The sequence below is a fragment of the Ptychodera flava genome, chromosome 8 (genome assembly GCF_041260155.1).
Source record: "Ptychodera flava strain L36383 chromosome 8, AS_Pfla_20210202, whole genome shotgun sequence".
NCBI classification, from domain to species: domain Eukaryota; kingdom Metazoa; phylum Hemichordata; class Enteropneusta; family Ptychoderidae; genus Ptychodera; species Ptychodera flava.
The window spans coordinates 44,885,585-44,909,717 of record NC_091935.1 but is presented as its reverse complement, the minus strand read 5'-3'; the positions used below and the strand labels follow the sequence as shown (position 1 = coordinate 44,909,717).

Here is a 24,133-nt window from a genome sequence, read left to right as displayed (position 1 = left end):
ATTGTCAGGGCAGGGACTTCCCTAATTACCGTGGTCAATGTCGGAATGTGGAGAGGTTGCCTGATGTCCTCCCACATTAAGTGTATGGCATAATGTTATGAACACTCTGGTGCACGAATGCTTCAAACGTCGTTTGTGTGCAGAGGGTCTGTGCCTTGACGAAAACTCTATGATACAACTTCTCATTTGCATCGAGGGGTTTCGCATAGTTACTATCAAATCGCCCATGCCCTGGCGAGTGCATAGCAATTATCTGGCGAATCGACTACCTTTCAAAATCGAACAAGGAATGATTTAAAATAATGAGTAAAATAAATGCTGAACACAGAATCGACAATACTGAAAATACTTTGCTGTAGCTGATGGCACAAGTAATTTGAAATACTCTCAAAGCGAACCTACTTATCCATATGAGTAAATCGCTACAGCCAGCCATCGGTAAGCATGAATGTGAAAAGATACATCAATGCTGTAAGGTCAAATTATTTTGCTCTGGTAGGTAATTAAGATTGTCTTTTTTTTTAAAAAATTTTCCTAGTGCTTCCAGTGTACCAAGTATTTTCTGGTCAGATTTTAGAGTTGCGAACGTTGTATCTCATATAACGGTGTGACCACCAGGTTTGCTTATTTGGTATGTAAGTGTAAGAGTATCAGGGATAGACTTCTCAAAGTCTTCCGGCATATCAAAACATATTGAAGGACTAAACATCGGCAAACCGTTGTGCTAATGGTAGGCTATTTCATGGCTCGTGGAGTGAATGGCGCTTGGTCAGCAAGTAACTCAACTGAAGAGAAAGCGCGACTGGGGCCAGTCTACATCAGGGACTGTGTTCCGTTAATAAATTCTGGGCTAAAATTTCCCAGGTTTAGAATAAAACTGGATCTAATGTGCCTATCAGAGATCGAGAAGTATGACGCTTGATTGTGAAATACTAGTGCATGTTGCTTTCTAATGCTGAATTCTCAATGAGAAAACAGAACAGTATTAGGAACTTATCATGCTCTTCATATACGCTGCAGGTTTCATTATGATTGGTACACTTTGCAAAACAGACTTTCAATTTACAGACATCAAAATATTCTATATGTTTCTGACATATTAAAGTACAGCGCCCGGAGTTCCCGCTGAAAATATTAACATAGGATATCTCCGAGATATATGTCTGATATGTGAAAGGTATGCTGAAAGTATGTTTGATATTTTAAAGTAAGGCTGAAAATATGTTTGATATTTTAAAGTAAGGCGCCCGAAGGGCGCGCCGACAACATTTTAAACATACGAATATCTCTGACATATATGTCTGATATATTAAAGTTTCGTGCTTGGAGGGGCCTCTGAAAAATATGATTTTTTTATTGTTATTAAAGTAAGCGCCTAAAGGGAGCACCATGAATGCAACTGAATGATGACATTTTTCGCTTGCACGATGCACTTTAGGCAAGTATGAGCCTGTGTCGAAATTTTTAAAACACACTGAACTCCCCTCCCTAATTGCCATGAAGGCGCGACTTTGCACAATTTTTAAATATCGGATATTTACAATCTAGTATCGAAGTTTGACATATCGACATTTTCGGGACTAGTATCGATACAAGACGATACTAGAATGAAATGCCGTCGTTCCATGGGAAGCCGTTGGGACTTTAATATCGATACTAGACGATACTATGATGACTAGCCTTGTACCTCGGCACACCGGATCTGTGAAATCTCCGATATTTACCCGATATTTATCGGCGATTTGGGGACTCTACTATCGATACTAGACGATACTAGAATGACTTGCCTCGTGCCCCGGCACGCCGGATCTGTGACATCTCCGATATTTACCCGATATTTATCGGCGATTTGGGGACTCTAATATCGATACTAGACGATACTAGAATACTTGCCTTGTACCTCGGCACGCCGGATCTGTGAAATCTCCGATATTTACCGATATTTATCGGCGATATGGGGACTCTAATATCAATATATCAATATATTTGAGTCTGTCAAATCGCAAGTAAATATCCGATATATATCGGAGATTTCACAACCTCACCGTTCTGGCCAAGCCCGACTTCCATGGACGACTCTAGCATCGATACTAGACGATACTAGAGTCTGTCAAATCGCAAGTAAATATCCGATATATATCGGAGATTCACAACCTCACTGTTCTGGCCAAGCCCGACTTCCAGGGACTGACTTAGCATCGATACTAGATGATACTAGAGTCTGTCAAATCGCAAGTAAAAATATCCGATATATATCGGAGATTTCACAACCTCACCGTTCTAGCCAAGTAAAGATTTCACCACCTCATCGTTCAATCTAAGTTCGATATTGTAGAGTCTAGTAGCCGTAAATATCGGATATCATATAAAAGTGCAATGTCGCGGTGTCCTCCCTAATTGGGCATTCAAAAACATATTGATCCTCTTTCACCATAGTCAAAAACAGGGTGACCCTCATGAATCCACTGCCCCCCCCCCGCCGAATAAACTGACCAGTCCCTTATTATGAATATTGTACAACTTTAGCAGTATATGACTTCCAAAGAATTCCTAAGACAGACACGTTTTATAACAACTTGGTAGCCTTACAATCCATCATAATCTTTTGCAAAATGTGCTCGTTCTTCAGACCGTGCTTCAACCACATCAAAAATCGACTCGGGGCGAGTCAAGGCTGTTTACCGGCATTGCTACTGTTGCTAGCTTCAATTTTGCGACCGTGACCCGATGATATACTATGATGGATTTCATAAAAAAGTGATAGAATTTCGCTTTTCCAGGCCCGTCAGTACAGGTTGGTAGTTATTGTATGAGACCGATTTCAAACCATGTTCAGAATTGATGAAATAAACAGATATGATCTCCAAAAACCGTTTTTTATTCAATTGATTCATCACCTTTTTTCGTAGACCTCGCTGTGTGTATCCACATTATCGTTCGGAAAGATACCGGTATATCTCCTATATACGTAAGCTGACATGGAGAACATCGTCAGAACTACAATATTTCTGCAAAGTCGCAAAACATATTGCACCACCTTGGTGAATGATACACGTCCTTGCATGTTCGTCAGAAACTAATTTCAGTAGGTTATAGGATACGACATCGGTCAAATGAGGATGAAATATTGTACTGCAGTTCTTTCTTTCAATTTATTTTTCTTTCATGTGCTGTATTATTCTCAATTCCCTCCATACTACTTTTGAGCATAGCCGGCGTGTACATTGTTGGTGTTGACATGAATCCAAATCTGGCTATTGCAACAGTAAGAATGTTGTATGTAGGCCCTACAATAAAGAAATTGTTTACAAGATGCACGATTGGCTGTATCTGCAGATGCAGTATCAATGTTAATATCAATTTATACTAGCCATTTTGCACAGTTCAACCCGTCTAACATACACACGCAAACACATATCTACCAAGCAAGATCATAGAAGAGATATCGTTTATTTAAAATAGTTAAATAGGAAATCACATGCAACAAAAAACGAATGAATTCTTCAAAACCGTCCTCAAATACAAGCAATAGCAATAGGCCTATAGGCCTACTTCATATGACTCACACACGATTATTTCCCAAAGTTTTAATTAGGCCAAATAGCTGCTATTTTTTACCATCTTGAAAAAGATCTCACCAAATATCCGGCTCAGTGCACTGGTTATATAACACGGAATATTCATGAAGATAAAAAATGCGTAAGCTGCTTTGTACTGCAGAGAGGCTGGACTGAAGCATGATGCTAGGGGGTCAATAAGTACAATGATGTACCTTTATCTGGCTAAACACGAAAATATGGTTCAGTTAGCAATATCTTTGTCGAACGAGAGCAAAAAGAAAAATAACATTTTCTTCAAGATTGAGTAAAAAATGATAGTTTAACTATAATATAATCAAATTCTTTGCAAAGTTCGTTTCTTGAATATTTGAGCACTTAAGGAGTCATACGGAGAAGACGCCATTGTTATGGTTCGCGTGGTGTGGCGTCGGTTACATCTGTACTCCGTACCATTCCTACCCTGTGATCGTGCCGTCAATAATCTTCAGTTGTTGATATTTTAGCTTCTACTGATATGTCCCCGTCGGTGTTTAGGAATGTCTGCTAAAGAGTCTACCCTTGAAATCCTGGACCATCTCGACGACTATGCGGTACATTTGAATCTAGTGCCAGTGTGTCATCGACCGTGTCATGCAGTTACGACAGCGACATGGTCCGAGAAGCGGCTAGACGAAACTCGCAAAAACGGAAGAGAGTACCTCTTTTCCGCACCAGTGGTCGACACACACTTCAAGCCCTCGATCGTCGCTGAGTCGGCTCTATACCAGGTAAGCTTATGTATAGCTGCTGTCTCATTTAAACCAGCCCAATTGTGTCTAACTTCAACTCTAAGATACGTCTACTCCTTCTTTTATAAACGTGTTCAGCAATGTCTGTATCCGGCAAAGTATTTACGTTTGTTTGTTTTAAATCATCGATATTCCTGATAATTTCAATGAACATCGAATTTCAAGGTCACTTTATGCTAAATGTGACTTTTAGTGGTACATGTAAGCACCCGGGATGACTGTTGATTCATGTCAGGGACCGGACAAAAATTAAGGGCGGGGGGGGGGGGGGTTGGTGTTTTTAAAGGCCTGTGTTGGCACCAGATTGTCTCAACAGAAAATTTACACACCAGATTACAATTTCAATGGAAAACAACAAGCTATCACCCCTCCATAGTCCTCTTACATACTAGAACAAAGGTAATTCCAGGGATCAGCAAAAGTGCCATTTTAAATCCATGGAAAATAATGACCCTTCAAAAAGTGTTAGCAAGAAAAAGATTATCCCTCCCAAATTTTTGTATGACCAGTGAGTCACAGTCTGTATTAATGATCAGGGCTTGACAATTCCTATCGCCTGATGCCCGGGACAAGTGAAATTTCCATTCGGGCAAGTCAAAAATAAAATCTGGTTGCCCGCCGGACAAGTTGTTTAAACAACTTCTGCCGCAATCAACGCGAACCTAAGTTGCGGTTTGTGTACGTGTCGCCCAATTTGTGTTGTCGTTCACACAAAATAAATGTCAATCACTGACTTATTTTAGATACAATTGTGACGTTCTTCTGGGATTCACTTGCCGACTCACACAATGTTGCAATTTTTTGATGATCAACTTGATATTGTTTTATCGTCCAATTAAAAAAGTCGCTTAAAATTTGGCGTAAACAGTATTTCTTTGTTGAATGCTGACTGCTCCGTCCCAACAAATTAGGTAAAAGATTGCAAAACCTAATCACATTGCTTATCGGCGATCGACCCTGCAGTACTTCAAAATCATTATGCGGCCTCGCAAGGTACATGAACATTGTAGGCAGATAGTTTGTGGAGTGATCGCTGTAAATATGAGTATTTTACGGTAATATTTCCACTAACGCAAACAAGGCATTGTGCATTTTCACGAGCCAGAGCGTAATTTCCGCTCCGCAGACCTACGCAAAAATCAAGCAAGGCTTTTGCCGTAAAGAGGTACGTAGTTTACAACGATGGGCATTGTGTAACTCTGAGAAACGACGTTGTGATGATTTACGATGGTGCCACGAGGGCCAGCGTGAGTGGGATCGTCTGAGAATTACTTGATGTGATGAATAGAACGATGTTTCTGACAAAAGATCTAAACATAAGCGTTATGATGAGGAAAAACGCCGTAGATGTTATCTCCCGAAATGGAAAGCACAGTGGCCTTGGTTGTAATATGACGGTTCCAAAATGTTCTGTACGTCGTGTCTCAAATACCCACCATTGCCAAACCATGGAGGTAGGAAGAGACTACCTCCATGGCCAAATGTTTCGCGTTGAATCCATAAGGTCTCACGAGTTTAGTCAACCACATTTGGACTGTTTGGAGCATCGCAGATGAGATCGTGACGGGGACAATGATTGTGGAAATTTTGTGGGTCCCGCTGAGCCCAATACGGTTTCACTTGACAACACCGATCGCATGCACTCGCAATGCGTGAACCGAATGACGACGACCAGCGACAGACACTGACCAATCTTTTTACGACGGCATTTATGCTTGCCAGACACGGGAAGCCGATGTATGATATGAACCTTCAAATTCAATGTTAGCCCTGCGTACAGGTCTGTGTGTTCCCTGGCTGTGCATGAAGGTTAATACAACCCTTTTCAGAATTAGAGCACGAAGCCACTGCAGTGAACTGCAATAAAACTGCTCACACTAATTAGTTTCAGCTGTAGCCAGCTGGAAAAGTCGACAACATTGTATGTCCCATGCAGACAGTTTGTCTGGGGAAGTTGAAATAAAAAAGATTTGTACATGGACCAGTGCATGGTAATGTTACATTGTATCTTAATCTTGAACACAGGGTGCCAATCGTAAACTCTCATTTACAACTCGAGCCTCAGACAGAGCTAGTTTTGCCTTTGTACAAGCAGACTTTTTGGTCTTTATCAAGTAGCCTTGTTCAACACCAAAGTGGTCACGGCTACAGCTGAAACTAATTAGTGTAAGCAGTTTTATTGCAGTTCACTGCAGTGGCTTCGCGCTCTAATTCTGAAAAGGGTTGTAATAAGATTATGAAGTGTTGCTATACTTTCTTTTGAAATTGCAATAAGTGAATATGTTGGTAGATTTTTGAATTCAATCCCACAAGTCTCCTAACTCTTGTCACTCAAATTTATGTATGTTCTATGGCTCAATGACAGAAAATAGAATATCAAGGGGCTGCCCCTTGATACTTTTTTATCTTTTTTTACTATAGAGGCATTATATCCATGTTGTCAATTTATTTCCTCTGTCACAATAATATATTAATTTAGAAGGTTATAAATAGTGCAAAGTAACATGACATAGCATGTGAGTTAATGCCCCACTAGCTGTAACTTGTGAAATTTGTTGACCTCAGAATATGTTCCCATTTTGTCGTGGTTTTCTCTGAATTCTACCCTCTGAAGGGATATTGGCTTTTACTGCATTAGGAATATTCCTCTGAGAAACATTTAAACAGTAAACTCAATTTTAACAGCCATTTTGATTATCGCCCTTTTCAAAATTGGTAATATTAACAAGGAGAGAGAACATACAATGTCACAGTTGAAAACATTCACCTCTAGGGTGAACATTCAATCTTGGATGTCAAAACAGGGGGGCAAGCATGAATGTGGGCCCGTACTCCTGTCCCAAGGGGAACCCTTGAATTTTCTGTGGAAAATACTATAGTCTATCAATATGCGACCTAAATAAAGTAATCAATATATCGAATTTTATTAAAACCCTTTTCCTGCCAGACAGTATCACTTCCCCATCAGCCAAGTCAGTAAAAAATGGTATTGAGCCAAAACATGACATATTTTCACCCACTTGGCTTGGTCTGTTATAGCATCTTTAGTCCAAAAGAATCAAGTTTACAGTTTTGAACAGCTTTCAAATGTACAGTATTATGTTAAAATACACCATATGAAATATGTTGTGTTTCATTAATTTTAACCATCTTGACCTGGTGGTGAAATATGGACTTGCCAGGAAAAGGGTTATAACATACGGGTAACTTGTATGTATTAGGAATTTATGATCGTTTGTTCTGACCAAAAGGTTTTGCTCTTGAAAATCAGAAAATGATGCTGTTCAAAACGAGCATAACTGACCTGCATGGATGCTTTCCTTGCAGTGTTCAACGTTTGTATGGACTGTGACATTGTAGACTCTTCAATTTGAGGGCATACCAACATTTACATTCATCGGCAATGCCACATGCATACAGCTCCAATGCACTGTTGACTTTACATCAGTCCTTTCTACCCAACTTCCTTTGCAGCACCTTATATCCACCAAAAATTTAATCAGCTGTGTACAGGTTTATATTTATGTCATAAAAGCATTTATCATTACTTTTTGCACAGAAACAGTGATTTGTTGAAGTTATCCATGAAAATAAATATCAAAATCAGGCAATATGGAGACCTTTTTAGCCTCCACAAAGCATGCCGGGAGAAATGCCCAGATGATGATGTAAAGTTTTCGGGTTTTGGTGCATTGACTAGGGGGTCTGATCTAGGGAGTCTCATAAACAGCTTAGATATTATGCCTGCCTGTAAGTATTACAGATGTACTTATAATCGTGCGCGAGATTTCAATAAGGCATTCTGCATGATTCGAAACCTGAAGTGAAAACACCGCCTCTAAAAATTGTTGCTGGTAAAGATTGGCACGACGTGAGTTTCAAAATTATAAGTACAGTGTGTGTTTTTATGTATGCAAAGACCGTTTCCAAGAATTTTTCCCGACATTTTTCCCAATGACTAGTTGTGAGGTTGTGGCTTTCAGATTTTAACCATTCTCAATTATTTTCCCAAGACTGCACAATTGACAGCAGAAAACGGCTGCTTGGATTTGCAATCTCTTCCTTCTTCCATTGCGGTTCAGTGTTCTCCACAAATGAAAATTAAAGGCGGGCGGCTAATTAGCATATGTATTTGCATAATATTGCATACAATTACATATCACCAGGGCTATTCACAAGGCACTCCAGTGATGAGATATACTTCTGACATTCTCAATATTTTTCTCCATTCAGAAGTGATTAATGGCAAGCTATACAATTTATTTTTACATTTAAATCCTGTCTATTTACTTTAAATAAATAATAAAACATCAAAAGTGAAAAAAAACACATTGAACTAATACAAACAATACACAATTTAGTAAATATATTGCACAATACCAACATGAAAATTCAAAAGTAGGCCTACATGAGAAGTAATCAGTGTTCGAAATAATCGGTGGCAAATGGTGGCACGTTTTCATGTGACCCTCTGTTACTATATGTTTGTCTGTAGCCAGATTGGTAAAGCCATGAACGTCTTTTTTTACGTCCATGACAAGTTGACACGGGACTGAATAATGCACTAAGTTACAATGCGGAGTCAGCGGAGCATGCCTGCAGAGAAACATACGTTGACTTTAAAACTCAATTCATAATAAAGGGAGGCCCGAAAAAAATGATACCAAGTATTTCCAAGAGAAAGATTTGAAATTTCATCGACTCTTAGTTCGGCAAACGTACAAAACTTCGACAACTGCGCGGCGTAGGCTGCCATGCATGTTTGTGTGGAGCACGCTGGCGCACTAGATCTCGATCACACGCGACCTTTGAACTATACAGTAGGCCTACAGAACCGTATGTACGGTACATAGCTGCTGTATTCGGATGATCACACGAATGATGATTTTAGCTCGTGCAGTTTCTTTTTACTTCATTTTATTGTGCCTTTGATATTTTAAAACGGTCACGGATTTTGAAACTTGATCAAACGCAACTGCTTCTCATAGTCAATCGAATCATGATCGAATGAATCCATGCAAGTTACGAATGCGTGACAGGAAATGACACACATGGCTTCAACGTCATGTGGACGTACACGGATCTCAAAATGGCTAACTCGGCTCGGATACGCAACGACCTGAGCACGCGAAGTACCATACTTTTTTGCATCTGATATTTGTGTCAACCAATCGTACGATTTTAGCCAGATCTGATCGAAATCACTTTTCCTGACCTTCGGATCCTTACAAGTACGAGACATTGGCGGCAATGGCAGTTGACAATAGCATAGATGCTTTGACTGAGCATGGAGGTAGTAAGGACTTAGTGTCCGCTGGCAAAAATGCAACACCGAGCCTTCGAGTGTACCGTGTCCGTTGTATGAAATGGACGGTGTCTGTACGGTACGGTCGGCAGCTTAACACATTTCAAGCTTTTTGAATTGAAGTCTTAGCCAGTGTTCATCGGCACTACGGCCGTTTCACACTTGAAAAGCTTGCTGAAATAAGAGCGTGACAAAATCGCCGCTGAGAAACATAGGTCTTCAACCACATTTACTAAAGAGTATCGGCGCCGGCGGATATGAAACAGGATCAGGCGAAAAAAATAAAGGATCGGGGCCGTCATGGCCTGGAACATTGAGGATTGCATGCAGTCGCAAAACAAACCGACAGATGTGTGACGGTCCCTCTTTATTACACGACGTTGTCAGTTGCTGTCATTTTTAGCTCCCATAGCCATATGTATATATGGCAATGGAAGCTATTCTTATAGGCTAGGGAAATGTCTGTATGTATGTATGTCTGTATGTCTGTATGTCTGTGTGTCTGTATGTCTGTATGTCTGTATGTCTGTATGTCTGTCCGTCAACATCAAAAACTCCAAAACCGCTGCACATTTCATCTTGATATTTGATGTGTACATGGATGATGGGCTGTAGATGAGATTTTGTTCAAATGAAGTTGTCATTGCCAAAAATATGCAAATTAGTGCCAAAAAAGGCGTTTTTGGTAAAAAATCTCCTTCTTCATAACCGCTGGTCAGACAGCTTTGATATTTGGTATACAGATCCCAAGGGATAACCCAACTTGGATTTGTTCAAATTGTGATGAAATATGCAAATCTGTATTTTTAAGGAATTTTTTGTCATTTTTGGTCAAAAATTTATTTCATCAAAACCGCTCGTCTGACAGCTTTGATATTTGGTATACAGGTTCCTACAGATAAACTTAATATGATATATAGAATATATGATGAAATCTGCAATTTTGTATTTTTGGTGCAATTTTTGCCGTTTTTGGTCAAAAAATGTGTTTCTCAAAAACTACTTGTCTGACGCCTTTGATATTTGGTATACAGGTTCCTAGGGGTTCTCTTAGTGTGATATAGTGAAATTTGATGAAATCTTCAATTTTGTATTTTTGAGTCAATTTTTGCCGTTTTTGGTCAAAATATTTGTTTCTCAAAAGTTAGTCTGTGATAGCTTTGATATTTGGTATACATTTTTATACATAATTATGATGAAATCATCAATTTTGTATTTTTGCAGCTAATTTTGCCATTTTAGGTCAGGCCACCCTGCAATGAGCTATCAAAGATCTCAACCTTCTTCATCAATACATGTCACGAAAAGTTGCTCTCTACATAACACAGCAGAGCTCTGTCGACTATTGGGTCGCTTGTTTTTTTCAAAACCGCTGGTCAGACAGCTTTAATATTTGGCTAACAGGTCCCTAGGATGACCTTAGTGAGATGATTTCATACAGTCAGGAAATACTTAATTTGTATCCATGTCTATAGTAGCTTCAGGGACATTGGCCCTATGTTCAAGATAATGCGGTGATTCAGTAAGCATTTGAAATGGTAAACTGTATTTGGTGTTGAAATGCGGTAAAAAATAATGAGAAAACATAGCTGAGGTGATCTCAGCAGGTTTGGTTTCCAACAAATATATTCAAAGTTTTTTTCAATGTTAAAGAGTCCTGGCAGATTTTGAAAAAAAATCCAAACAAATGTCAATAAAAAAATCAGCCACAGAAGGTTTGTCAAAAAGAAAAGGGGGATAGTGGGAAAAAAGAATGTACAATGTATCGGATAAAAAAGATAATGTTCCTCATCAATCTTCCAGACAACCCCCTTTTATCAAATGGTACACCCCTGATGTATATTTGTGTGCAATTAACCATGCAGTGTATTTTAGTTTAAGATGTCAATCAAGTTAGGTAAGGATTTGAAAGGAATAGTCAAGTTCACCACAGTTAAATTTCTTAACTTTGTCTCTTGTGTCATCATCCTTGTGTAATTGGTTAAGTTTGTATGTTGCTCCAGATGTGGATGTACCAGCTGTTCTGGAAGAAAACAATGTTTACTTTTCCCTGTAGGGTTTCTGAGTTGATGATATATGTTGAAATTTCTCCATGTATCTGGTGTATGGGCAAAGTGTAAATACTGGTTGCATGTTATGTATTTCAGTCTATGTCAAATATTGTAAATGAAAAATCATGAACAGTTTGCTGTGTGCTTGTAAAAGATAACATGTTTGTCAATACATATTAAAACTGCCTTGCAGTTTGATTGTCTTAAAAACTATCACAGAAGTAGAAAACGAAAAGAAACTAATCAAATTGCTGTAACATATTCACCCTCAGTGTCTGTAGGCCTATACTTAACTATTTTTATATTACATTCAGCTTTTTTGTTATATCTTTATCACTCTTCATGGGCCAAGGCACACTTGGGGTCAATGTCATCACTCTGTGCCAGTCTGTGAATGTCAGTCTGTATGTATGTGTATGTCCATGTTTCATACAATTGTTGGTTTGTTTTGATAACTGTATGGGAGCGAACAGTGATTATTGTCACGATTTTTATTCAATAGGCTTTCAGATATTGTTCGGACAACTGACTGTGAAAACAGTTTTAGGCGACAGAAAACAAAGGTGGGCGGGCGAGATTGAAGGCGGGCGGGCGAGATTAAAGGTGGGCGGCGACAAAAGAAGCCGGGCGCACCGCCCGTCTAAAACCCTTGTGGAGAACACTGCGGTTTCTAATTACCGGTAACTCACGATTAGAGTTCAAAGTGAGTTGCGAGAACAGGAAAATTGTAGTGTGTAGTTTATGACTGTACTTTGAAATGATAAATTGAAATTCATTTAGTGCCCCTAGAACATGAAAGTGTGTTTGAAGTTTAATTTAGTGCCCCTGAGAACATGAAAGTGTGTATGCACAACTATTGTTTGTTGGATGAAGGACACTCCATTTAGAGTCCGGTTCAAAGTTATAAGGTTGAAGGCAAAGTGTGTCCATTGGGCAGTAGCTCAATACAAACGCACAGTAGATCAGACCCCTAGTGATACCCCCTAACTTCCTCAACCAAACACGAAAACTTAACGTCATCTTAGGTCAAGCCTCTCTGAGGAATTCCGATAAGTGGCGCTTCCATATGGCGAAAATGGCGTCATACACATCAATTAATAAAACATTAATTTCCAGGAGAATCATTAGCACATATCTCATCTCTTCATCATGAATGTTACAAAAATAATATACTTCAATTTTTAACGGCAGGTTGATATTTGGGTGGGCTATCCCTTTAACATTTCACACTATGACTGAGGTGAGGTTATGACCTTTGGGGAGCCAAACTTCCCTGCGCGAATGAATGAACTACATGCATTTGCGTGAACTCTGTGTGACCAAACCATTCAGAGAATGTTGCGTCCTGAGTGGTGCATCAAACAGTGAAGTAAGGGCCATTCAATATCTTATAGCACGAATTGCACAATGCTCTGTGCAGTTTATGTGAAGATTTCAGTGCAGATATGCACATTATCCAGGGTTTTTGCTCGTATGCACGGTGGGATTTAATGTTTGGGCAAATATTTAATCACATCGCAATCTTTATCTTGGCCAAAGTTGCATGTACAGTCCCAGTGGGTAGTTAATAATAAGTGTATACATCACCAAAATCAGTGCATTCTCACAAACTTATTTCGGCTTGAATATAAAATAAAAAAAAAAACAATGCTAGAAGATACAGCTAGTCGGGGCTTTAAGTGAACGTGAGATTAATTCTAATCTTACCTAAACATGATATGTCATTTTATTTCGCATCATTTCAATTCATTTTTAACTTTCTAAATTATTTCTATTTATGCTGAAATAGAAATGTGGTGTTATTTTCAACATGCTATGATGCACATTTTGGATATTATATGACCATCGATGTAAAAAAGAGTCAATTTTTCATCAATGGTCTGACAGTCTACAAGCTCTGAGATACTGCAGGAATGCATAGTGCAGTGTGAATCCAATTATGTTGAGCCTTTTCAGGCCATGAAAATGCTTGATATATTTCTGATTCAAATATGTGTCGATGGACTGTCAGATTAATATGGTTATTCATCGTCATTATCGTGACTTGAAATGTGATTCATCATCTGTGTTTGAGACAATTTGATTTTTCTCAGTAGGATTTTTAACTCTTTTTTTTATATTTCTGCAAGTTGCAGGTCCCCTGGAGGTACATGTATTTATTAGGCGTTGAACAAATAGGGAAAGTGTAGTGCCCAAAGGAATGACAGTCACACAAAAAGGCATGCCAACAACTGGGAACAATATGAGAGGTATGTACTACAAAGTCTGCACTGATAAGTTTTTAGTCTAAAGTAATGAACTTTGAAGGGCAAGTTAACCAAAGCACCAGTGTTGGTGAATTATAGTACATGAACATGGTTAAGCAGAACCATCATGACACATGTACGACAATTTTACTTAGCTGAACTTTGATGTTTGGTTATATTTGCAGGGCACCTAACAGCCATAAGCGACAAAATCTGCCTTATAATCTTCTTTTGAAGATACAAATGTAATAGATAGTGATGCAGCTTAGCCCATGTCAAATTTTGAAATCACAATGAAATATGTAAACCCTGGAAATTATTATAGAAGAGCATAGTGTTGAAACAACTTCAGGGGCTCTTCCATGAGTTCCAAAACACAAATGTACATGACATACAATAATTGCATAGTCAAACCAAGGAAATGTTCTTTTTAACACTGTCTCCCGACACTGGCCAAAATACTTGAATGAATCCATGAAGTGTATTTTATGAACCTGGCTTGGAAACAAAACTTTGAAACAATATCACAAGACAAACTGAGGTTGTAGAGTCTGTTGCAAATTGTGTAATGAAAGATGAAACAAGCTTCTGTTCTGATAACATGTTCCAGATTACATGACATGCTCAAAAATCATATTTTATCTTTTACTAAAATTGAACGAAACTATTTTCCGAACAACATACAGTGTGCAAGAAAACCATTGCTTTTTTTCAAAATTGTAGCATAATGTATATTTTTGCGTAATTGTACTGTCCCAAATACACAAACATGACCCCCAACAGATCACTAGCATGTGATTTCCAAACATTTAACAAATTCACCGCTCTCCCCTGTAATGAATCTAGCAAGTATGTTATTGTTATTCAATCACCGTAATTCAAATGACATAATCCAGCGGGGACTCCATGTATGTCATCAGTGATGACTTCTAGATCAAGTACCGAAAGATTAACTTTTAATCCATACTATTACTGACACACATACACAGTCACTTCAATCTTTGATTTGGGTGATTCCCCAGCATAACATGCCCTCTTTTTAGTTCAATATATGTATATGTTACAAGGCTCTGTAGGTCAAGGCTGCATGATACAAAAATATTTCTATCTTCAATATTCCATCCTAATTTGACAGATGTAATATTCTAACCTATAGATCCTACTGTATTAGTTCTCGGCCAACGTACAAAGACTTGGTCCATTTGCTAAAGCGCATAATTGACCATTCGCTAAAGCGCATAATTGATGACATGTTTTGCAAAATTATTATTGGAAGCACGACCCTACTCCATGTGTCTGGGAGGTACAATGATTTTACAGTCTCTCTTAACAAAAACAGGATATTTAGTCAATAACATAGGCAATGAATCAGTGAAAAACATTTTGGTCTTCATATTTGAATATTTAGGCATAACATGTCAGTTTGATGTACAACAGTACATAGATGACCAGTTTATTCAATAAGGGAGCATTCAGTTATTACAGCCGGGGTAAGCCAGCACAATTTGAAGGGGGATGCGGTTCACCTTAAATTTGAAAATTGCAAAGGGGAGGTCATGTATTTTCAAACAGCATTGGGGTCAGTCAATTTTCTTATTATAAGTAGTTGTCCTGTTAAAAAGAAGTTTTAGTTTTCAAAAATATTCTGGGAGATAAAATGATTCGCATGATTTCACTCTTGGTAGTCATTTAACTGTAAATCTACACAAAAGTATAATTATCTCTCACATGAACATCTTGCTGTTGGAACTCTGAGACTTGTCTTATTGTAAATCGAGCTCATGGAGGGCAATGAACAATTTCTATTACTTACGTATTAGAGATATAGCAACTTTTTTCAGGGAAAATATTTAAGTGACCTGTAGACCACTAGTACTATGAAAAGTGAAATAGGTTTAGTTGAAATTCAAATATCAAAACTGTTGTCCACATCTGAACCTTCAAACACTGTAATTTAATCAAATACATTTGTATCAATTGTCAAACACCTCAGAAAGCACCGATTGTGTTTAAGACTAAAGATTCCGTCGTGTGCGGGCGCTCCGGCGCACTGCGACCTGCGACCCTTTACCAGGTAGATCGCAATGCACCGGAACGCTCGCATGCAACAGAATCTTTCAGTCTAATTGTGTTTGTGAATTATTCATAGTTTTCTCATAGACTCCAATGTATAGTTAATCAACATTTCAGTGAAATTCAGAAATCAAATTTCTTGCATACATATCAACTTTTAACCATTCTTGTCTAGTGAAGTACTTAAAAATGAATTATCAAATGTCTATAAATACACGGATTTAAACAAAACAAACAAAATTGATGATGTACAGTCCTGATGATTTATTCTGTGTATCATTATTTTCAGGAACTGAAATACATACAATCTGGGCTATCCAAGGACTAGCATCAAGCTGAAGACATTTTGATGTGTGTGTTTCTTCTGAGGATAGCGAACATGACAGAAGTTGCAACGGTGGTGCCTTTATTCGGAGACTCTTGCCATGGGATAGAGAAAGAAGTGAAACTGCATACGGAAAAACAAATGCATCAAAGGAAATGCATATTGAGGCTACCTTGCATTTAGGGCCTGGTATCAATCAGATCAGAGCCTGACAGACACATGACAATACCAGCAGCATTGACAACTCAATACAGGACAATGTTTAATGTACATGTATAAGCATATTTTATACATTTTCTTGATTCTGCCAAGGCTTAGTGATGTATTTTTAGTTTCGAACAAAGACCACTCAACTTTTGAATTTTGTTAACCAGACAGAGGCTGTACTCATGAAAGTCCAACTGGGAACACTTTCCATATGTTATTACACCAACTGAGTTATAATCAGTGATTAAGCTGAATACCCAAAGCTGTACATGTGTGAATATGTGGACTGTACTCGACCGATTACTGGCTGAGTTATAAGACCAATAATTCTGTCTTAGTCTCTTCAGTGGCCATATTTGATATTTCATGAACAATGTGTTAAAAATGAGGTGCATCTTTGCAAACAAATTTTACAGATTAAGTACACCAACTTACAACTACAATTATTTTTGGCAACACTGTAGCTTTATGTACATGCAATGTGCTTGAATCTTAGCTCGAGTCTAGGTTGTAATCAAAATATTTGTATGGCAATTTTCAATGATATGGCAGAACTCATTATCATGTGTGATCTGTAATAGATACTAGCAATGCAACACAAAACATAGCTAAATGTGGAGTCTCTTTTCTACTTAGACATCCAAACACCCGGTACATCCAATTTTATTTTAAATCTTAGAGAACAATGGATTTATTATTTATTTGTTATAACTAAAGCCATAATTGCTGTGTAAAGTGAGTCAAGTTAAATCAGTTCTCAGATACTTGGTTGACACTTCAATATTGCATCTAAGAAGAAAACAATAAGTGTATTTTTAGCTCCGCTGTCAGCGACGCGGAGCTTATCAAATAGGTTGATTATCCGTCGTCGTCCGGCGTCCGTCGTCCGTCGTCGTCCGTCAACAATTGCCTTCTCCTCTGAAACCACAAGTCCAATTGCTTTGAAATTTTATATGCAGTTCACTTGGGGTGACCTCACTTCAGTTTCTTCAAATCATGGTGAAATTTGCATATTTGTATTTTTGGGGCATTTTTTGGTGTTTTTGGTAAAAAAATCTTCTTCTCTGAAACCGCTCGCCCAATTGCTTTGAAATTTGATATGCAGTTTGCTTAGGGTGACTTAAATCAGATTTGTTAAAATGGTGGTGAAATTTGCATATTTGTATTTTTAAGGCAATTTTTGTCATTTTTGGTAAAAAAATCTTTAAAAATCTTCTTCTTCAAAACTACCAGTCAGATAGCTTTCATATTTGGTACATATGTCCCTAGGGATGATCTATTTCAGATTTGTTCAAATTGTGCAGAAATATGCAAATTTGCATTTTTAAGGCAATTTTTGCCATTTTTTGTCAAAAAATGTGTTCCTCAAAAAGTATTGGTCTGATAGCTTTGAAATTTGGTATACAAGTTTCTACAGATAAGCTTAGTAATATATATTGAATTTCTGATGAAATCTGTAATTTTGTATTTTTGAGCAATTTTTGCCATTTTTGGTCAAAAATGTGTATTTCCAAAACTACTTATCTGATAGCTTTGAAATTTGGTATACAGGTTTCCATAGATGAACTAAATGATATTTATTGAAATAATGATGACATCTGCAATTTTGAATTTTAGGGCAATTTTTCTCATTTTTGGTCAAAAAATGCGTTTCTCAAAAAGTACTGGTCTAACAGCTTTGAAATTTGGTATACAGGTTTCTATATATGAACTACGTGTGATATTTTGAAATTATGATGAAACCTGCATTTTTATTTTTGGGGGCAATTGTTGCCATTTTTGGTCAGAATATTTTATTCTCAAAAAACTACTCATCAGATAGCTTTGGTTGACATGTTCTTAGGGATGATCGAATGTGATATATTCAAAGTATGATGAATCTTCAATTTTGTATTTTTGCAGCTTATTTTAGCAACTTTTTTCTGGCCACTGCATTGAGTTATCAAAGATTTCCACCTTCTTCATCAACATGTGTCAAAAATAATTATTCTGTACATAAACACAGCGGAGCTATATCGGCCGCTAGGTCGCTTGTTTGTTTTTCACATGAAGTATATTGTATTTTTGAGGAAGTTTTGAGGAATTTATTCTGTATTTTTTGTCCCGTGTGATTTCCAATTTAACTATTTTAAATAAACAATTAAAACCGATACCTCTTCTATGATCTTGCTTTGGTAGATATGTGTGTATGTTAGATGGGTTAAATGTGCAAAGTAGTTAATACAACAATGATATTAATGTAGTTAATGAGTGCAGAATACAGTACAATAGGTGCAAAAACAGAACAATCAGGTTCATATTTGGACCTACAGGATCCAAATTACAGAAGATTGAATATGTTTCTTTATGTTGTGCATAAAGATGTATAAATACAAATCAGGTTGATGCATAAATGTGAATCTTTATGCATCTGTAATGTCCTGCATAAAGGTGATTAAATTTAGTCAGCCATTAAACCCTTTTATGCACAAGCATAAAGGTGCATAAAGTTCCATCTTTATGCTGCATAAAGATGATTACAGATCATCTTTATGCAACTTTATGTCACCTTTATGCTGCGCATAAATCTAGATTTTCATCTTGTGATAGCCAAAAGCAGCAAAACTCAGCGACGATTCCAAGCTTTATTGACACAGTATTTCATATCGCAGTATCAAATCAAACTGATTACACAATCCCTGGATCAGCGATATTTAGTAAATTTCCACATTAATCATAACTTGAAAAAAGTAAACGTGAAACAAACGTCGTGTATGCTGTTGATCAACAGCATAGTGTGAACCGTAAACTAACTGGCATAGCATGTGCATTGATTGCACATAAAAGCAAGTTGACATTGCAATATCAAACGGTCTACATCTTGTGAAAACAACGACATAGCAGTGAAAGTTGTAATTATCACCGGTAAAAACTCTTCACTGATGAAAGGATAATAGCTTCAAACAAATGAAATTGCATATTTAGAGAAGGAAAACCAAAGTCGCATCGTGGCCTTGAGTGAGAATAACAATGGCGGATGTGCGGAGTGGGACTATTTTATTTAGGTACAGGGGTACGGGGGGACACAGATTCATGAAGGTACTGGCAAAACGTGCCATTTTCCTAACAATGCTATCGCGGGAACTTCAATGTCTCATTGTTGTAACACCTTTTTTAATTTTTTTTGATCAGAAAAGTAATTTTACTAACTGTAATGATCTATTATACGCTCATCACCTTTCTGTTTCGGGGTTTAACTAGGGTAGGCATGTAAAGTAAAGTGAAGTAAACTTAGTAAGCCTTTATTGAAATCCTATCCCAATCGGGGATCTTGATCATAAAGTGCAATACAGGTTTTGCAACATCTACAACAAAAGAGTATATATACGGTAGATGAGGATGTAACATGTTCATCAATATTTTACTCTTTTTCATTTTTATTTTGGTCTAAGTTCAAACAATTTTCCCAAACCACATAATGATGATTTGACTGTTCTTGAAAAATGTTTATAAGGTCTCGTGTGTCTCTGGATGTGTTTTTACAAATGTTTAGTTTACTTAAAGATCATGTCTACTGTCTGTGTAGCCTTTGCAGTGAAAAAAGAAATGTATAGTCTCATGTATCTCATATATATATATATATATATATATATATATATATATATATATATATATATATGTACCGGTATGTGTATGTGTATTCATTTATGAATGTATCACATATATATATATATATATATATATATATATATATATATATATATATATATATATATATTTATCACATGAACTGGCCCGAATTCCCACCTGTGTGACGTAGAACAGGACGGATAAGAAATCCGAATTACCCCTGTTGTACGTCATCAACCGAACTTTTTTCTTGCATGGTACCGTTCATGTATGCAGGCGTCGCGACATGAACAGATTTGTTGTGATCGATATGCCGTGCTCGCACGTTATTTTTACAAAAAGGTGACCCGATAAATCCAGACATGGAAACATAGAAGGCATATTTGTCCAACGAAATTTCAAGTCGCTAAAACAATAGCTTTTCCCTGAAAATCGAATGAAGATACCGACGATCGTTATTTTAATGGCTCAGTAACGTCTCGGCTCCAGTCGAGTCGTGTGGACGTCGCATGTACCTGGCGATACCGGTTGGCGATAAAACCGAAACTTACCGCACCTCAAACTTAATAAATGAGTATACTATAGTAAAATCTTCGGGAAAGCGACATAGGAGGCACAAGCCTAAAGTCATTCGACTAACAACGATCAATTTCCTTAATCACACAAAAACTCAGTAAACTCTTGCTCGGAATCAAACTTGCAGCGCGGCATAATGCTGTATAGCGAAGACATAAGCTGTCGAGCTGTGTGCAGCGCTGTGGAATCCCATGTACTTCGAAAGTTGACTCAGACAACACTCAAAACAGAGTTTCCGTCAAGTAAAGTAACAAAATTAGGATATATCCATGGGCGAGATATGTGTCAATGCAAACATGAAAGTTCGTAAGACGAAAACATTGATGACCGAGATCGGGATTGACGAGTTGACACCGGCAGAGACCGGTGACGGCAACGTTGTGGGCACAGACATGCAATGAGTGTGTCATCGAACGGAATCTTTCGCGCTCGCAAAGGTCGTAAACTTGTGTGATATTTTGAAAGCCACGGCATCTCTGAGAATGAGAATTACTGTTTCGATCGTGTCGTCTCATTTACTTCATAAATATAATTGTAAATATTCTAAGTAACTCTGAATACTAACGGTTATCCGTCGCTAGCACGGTGAAAGCTATGTCCGCCGATGGCCAACTTGCCTTGGCATCGGTACAGCGCGAGACAATGATTGACACGTTCACGTGACCACAATCCGTACGTCTGGTTGGTGGAGATACCCTTTAAAGTAGCAAATTTCAGCTTGATGGGATTTATGAATGAAAGTATCTCCTGGGTGACGGGCCGCTTTACTCTATAAATGAAAGTAATCCGCGTAAGTAAAACACAAATCGCGACGAAATTCATGCAATTTGTTACGATAATTTTGATCCATTTACGTCAAAAGAAAAATAAGAAGACTGTTCATGTCACATAAAAAACTTGAAGACTGAAGCATGTTTCTACCAGCATTTAGTATGTGTGGCTAATAAAAGTTGCGTGTGGCTAATAAAATTAGGACCAAATTAGCCACACAGAGTAAATGTGGCTACTAACTTGAAAATCCTACCGCTAACCCTGAGTAACCACAAGTTCTATACCCTATACTCCAATGATACTTCTTAATGACCACATTTCCCTGCCCAAACAAGACTAATAAACCTATTACAAATGGGGACTATGTCATTGTCAATGACTTGTTATTCGAGGGGGGGTCAGTCTGGAAGATTTCGAAAAAAAAAAGATTCCCAGCAAATGTCAATTTAAAAAAAATCAGCCAGAGAAGGCTTGACAAAAAGGAAAGATGGGAGAGAGGGGGAAAATTAATGTACAGAGGATCAGGTAAAAATGTAATGCTTCCTCATCAATCTTCTAGACTCCCCAGGATATCAAATGTTCCTCCCTGATATGTCTTTATGCCAAAACTGATTTTGCAGTTAATGTCAGTTGAAGATGTCAAGTTTGGTCAGGATTTTATCAGAATGGTCAAGTTCACCAAAGTTAAGATTATTATCATGTCAATCTCAATGTCATCACTTTTGTGTAGTTGATTTTGTAAGTTGTTCCAAACATGTCAGTTGTACTGGGAGAAAACAATGTTTACTTTTCCCTGTAGGGTTTCTGAGTTAATGATTGTATTTTGAAATCTCTCCATGTATCTGGTGTATGGGCAAAATGTAAACATTGGTTGCATGTTATGTATTTCAGTCATGTTATCTATTGCTCATGAAAAATCAAGAAAAGTTTGCTGTGTGCCTGTAAAAGATGATATATTTGTCAAGACATAGGCCGCCTTGCAGAGTTAATTGTCTTAAAAATTATCCTATATTAGTAGAAAGAGGACACAAAACTAATCCTGAGCGCCTGTATATTTAACGATTTTATCATTACATCCAGATTGTTTATCTTTATCACTCTCCATAGGCCATGAGACACATGGGGAGGCCAATGTCATTTCTCTGCCAGTCAGTGTATGTCAGTCAGTCTATATGGTCATGCATCCGCCAGTCTTTCTTTCTAAGTTTGTGTTTGAAAGTTGTCCATTTATCTATGATACTGCAATGCGTGTAGGACTAGGTGGCAGTTTGGGACATACCATTATCATCTGGGTGTGGCAGCATCGCTAAGAGTGGAAACCCTAAAGAATGCCCATTAGGTACATATTACGTTTGATTGTGCAACCATAGACTGTAGAGAGAGATTTAATATTGTCTACATTAAAACGATATTATAAGAGGACACCTTTTCTTTGGTATGGCAGATTATATCACTAATTATGATATTATTGGTTGCATTGTGTTAATGTGTGTGATTAACGGTTGCAACAGTTGCCAACCATTTCATACTTCAAAAGATGGTGCATTAAATTTGTTCAAATGCGCTTGAATATCACAAGCTAAGGCCCACAGAAGCAATTAAATATCATCTATTCCTTTTTTAGCTCACATTTGGAATACAATGTGAGGTAATTGTATAAGCTGAATCAGTTCATTTGCATGCCATTTGCATGTATGTATGTATGTATGTATGTACATATGTATGTATGTATGTATGTATGTATGTATGTATGTATGTATGTATGTATGTCCATCCACATCTAAAACAGCTAAACGGCAGAACCTACTGTCTTAGTATTTGGTGTACAGGTGCACCTAGGGGTGGAGATGTGAATTTGTTCAAATGAACTTGTCAGTGTCAAAAATATGCAAGTGAGGGGGAAAAAAGGAAAAAAACCTGCAAATTGCTAAAACTCTGTAACCGTAGGTCAGATAGGGTTGAAACTTGTTATACAGGTTCCTTTAGGTATTCTAAAGCAGATGTGTAAAATTTAGGATGAAATTTGTATGTTTCTATTTTTTAGGTAATTTTTTCAGTTTTTAGTCAAAAAATGTTTAACTCTGAAATCATTCATCTGATTGCTCTGAAAGGTGGTATACATGTTCCTCAGGATGACATCAGTCAAGTGTATACAAATTGAATTGAAATTTTTATATTTGTAATTTTGGGGCAATTTTCCAAATTTTTGGTCAAATTTTTTTTTTATTCAAGAATAACTAATCTGATAGCTTTGATATTTGGTATACAGGTTCCTAAGGTTGATCAAAATCAGTTTAATGAATACATCATGAAGATGTCTTGAATTTTGTATTTTTGCTGAATTTTTTGGTTATGTTTCTCATTTTAAGTAAAATTTCTTCTTCTCTGAAACCGCTAGCCCAATCGTTCTCAAATTTGGATGGATGTTTGCAAGGGTGTTACCCTTCTAATTGTTGAAATTACGACAAAATTGGAAATATTACTGTTTTGGGGCAATTTTTGTTATTTTTGGTCAAAAAATCGTCAAAAATATTTTCATTTTAAAGCCCCTGGACAGACGGCTTTTACATTTGGTGTACAGATGTCCAGGGATGACAATAGTTAGATATGTGGAAATTATCA

General features: G+C 37.4%; 1 long non-coding RNA gene across 2 annotated transcripts; it reads left to right on the top strand.

Annotated features, from left to right (window-relative positions):
- The first annotated feature begins 4,146 nt into the window (after nt 1-4,146).
- LOC139139410 (uncharacterized) lies at nt 4,147-17,787 on the top strand. Of its 2 annotated transcripts, none has more exons than XR_011553799.1 (3): nt 4,147-4,327; nt 13,840-13,953; nt 16,313-17,786. It is a non-coding gene; the product is annotated as an uncharacterized lncRNA (long non-coding RNA). The 2 variants fall into 2 exon arrangements; XR_011553800.1 differs by having other exon boundaries at nt 4,158-4,327; nt 13,834-13,953; nt 16,313-17,787.
- Nucleotides 17,788-24,133: the final 6,346 nt, after the last annotated feature.